A 2414-nucleotide genomic window follows, 5' to 3' on the forward strand; every position below is an offset into this window, starting at 1 on the left:
CCCTTATTCCGGACTCTTATGAGTTGATTTTTATTGCCAAAGTCAGATGAATGTTGGCAGAAAGGAAAGAATACCAGAGGAATGTCTGTGTTTTATTGACTATGCAAAGGCATTTGACTGTGTGGATAACAATAAATTGTGGCTAACCTTGAGGAAAATGAGAATCCCAGAACACCTTGATTGTGCTTATGCGAAACCTATACATGGACCAGGAAGCAGTCCTCAAAACAGAGCAAGGAAACACTGAATAGTTCAAAATCAGGAAAGGAGTGCAGCAGGGATGCATTCTGTCTCCATACCTTTTCAATCTAGATGCAGAACAGATCATTCAGGAAGCAGGGCTTTATGAAGAGGAATGTGGCATCAAGATCTGATGAAGACTAATCAAGAACCTATGTTATGCAGATGACACAACCTTGCTTGCTGAAACTGAAGACCTGACGTGCTTTCTGAAAAAGGTCAAGGACTATAGTCTTCCATATGGATTGAAGCTCAACATCAAGAAGACAAAGATTCTCACCACTGGGCTAATTGGAAGCACCATGGTAGATGGAGAAGAGATTGGGGTTGTTAACAATTATAGCTTGCTTGGGTCCACAATCAACACTCTTGGCAGTCAGGGAATCAAAAGATGAATTGTTGTTGTTGTTATGTGCCATCAAATCACTTGCAACTCATAGCGACCCTATGTACAAGAGCCCTAAACGCCGTTCTATCCTGTGTGAATCTTGCCATCTCAGACACACTCATTCCCACCACTCCACTCACAAGAATCGATCCATCTCGTCGAGGGTCTTCCTACCCTGTGCCGTCCCTTCACTCTCCCAAACATGATGTCCCTTTCCAAGGACCAGTCCCTCCTTGCAATATGTCCAAAGTATGTCAGACGAAGCTTCAGAATCCTTGACTCCAAGGAGCATTCTGACTTCACCCTCTCCAGGACAAAGCTGTTTGTTCTCCTAGCAGTCCATGGTATATTCAACACTCTACTCCAGCACCACAGCTCAAAAGCGTCAATTCTCTTTCTATCATCCCTATTCACTGTCCAACTCTCTGATGCATAGCACATAATTGCAAGGACTATAACCTGGATCAGGCGCACCTTAGTCTCCAGACTGATGTCGTTGCTCTTCAGTACTCTTGAGAGGTCTCTCACAGCTGACTTTCCCAATGCAATTCGTCTTCTGATTTCCTGGCTGCTGTTACCAAGAGTGTTGACTGTGGAACCACGTAAACTAAAACTGTTGACTATCTCAATCTCTTCACCATCCATACTGATGCTGCCAATTGATCCAGTAGTGAGAATCTTTGCTTTCTTGATGTTGAGCTTCAATCCATATTGAAGACTGCAGTCCTTGACCTTCTGCAGCAAGCGCTTCAGGTCCTCCTCAGTTTCAGGAAGCAGGGTTGTGTCATCCACATAACGTAGGTTGTTGATGATTCTTCCACCAATCCTGTTGTCACATTCCTCCTCGTACAGCCCAGCGTCCAGAAAGTTGAATTGCATTGGGGAAATCTGCTGTCAGGGACCTCTTCAGAGTACTGAAAAGCAACGATGTCAGCCTAGAGACTACAGTGCGCCTAATGTAGGCCATAGTCTTTGCAATTACTTGCTATGCATCAGAGAGCTGGACAAGGACTAAGGATAACAGAATAAGAATTGATGCTTTCAAGTTGTGGTGCTGGAGAAGAGTATTGAACATACCATGGACTGCCAAGAAAACAAATAGGTCACTCTTGGAGAAGGTGCATCTTTCTCCTTGGAGGCTAGGATTTTGAAGCTCTGTCTCACATACTTTGGTCATATGGCTAGGAGAGACTGGTCCTTGGAGAAGGATATCATGCAGGAATGGTAGAGGGACAGCACAGAAGGGGAAGACCCCAGAGAAGATGGATTGATACAGTAACTGAGGCAATTGGTGTAGGTGTGTCGGAGTCAGTGAGACTGGCTCAGGGCAGAGCAGGCTTCAGAGCTGCTGTACATTATGTATGTTATGGGTCATAGATGACTCAACAGCACATAACAACAAGAGAGATGCAAATCAAAACAACTATGAGAATCATCTCAAGCCAGTAACAATAGCAAAGTTTAACAGAGCAGCAACAAAAATACCAGACAAGGTTGTGGAGAGATTGGAACCCTTATTCACTGTTGATGGGAGTGTAAAATGGTGCAACAACTATGGAAAGCAATATGACAGTTTCTCAAAAAGTTGCAAATAGAAATATCATTTTACCCAGCAATTACACTCCTGGGAATATACCCTAAAGAAACCAGAACTGCCACCCAAACAGATATATGAACACCCATGTTTATTGCTCTGTTGTTCACAATAGCAAAGAGATGGAAGCAACCCATGGTGCCACTGTTGTAGAATGGGTCTGACATCAGGGTGGGGGTATGACAGAAAAAA

The 2414-nt window shown here is 43.8% G+C and overlaps 1 protein-coding gene across 1 annotated transcript in view; it reads left to right on the forward strand.

Annotated features, from left to right (window-relative positions):
* Positions 1-2414, forward strand: part of LOC102843110 (uncharacterized protein FLJ43738-like) — a 58782-nt gene that overhangs the window by 32265 nt on the left and 24103 nt on the right. The gene's annotated exons all lie outside the window — the stretch shown is intronic.

The sequence above is a fragment of the Elephantulus edwardii genome, unplaced genomic scaffold (genome assembly GCF_000299155.1).
Source record: "Elephantulus edwardii isolate Elephantulus edwardi_28Jun2011 unplaced genomic scaffold, EleEdw1.0 scaffold00322, whole genome shotgun sequence".
NCBI lineage: Eukaryota > Metazoa > Chordata > Mammalia > Macroscelidea > Macroscelididae > Elephantulus > Elephantulus edwardii.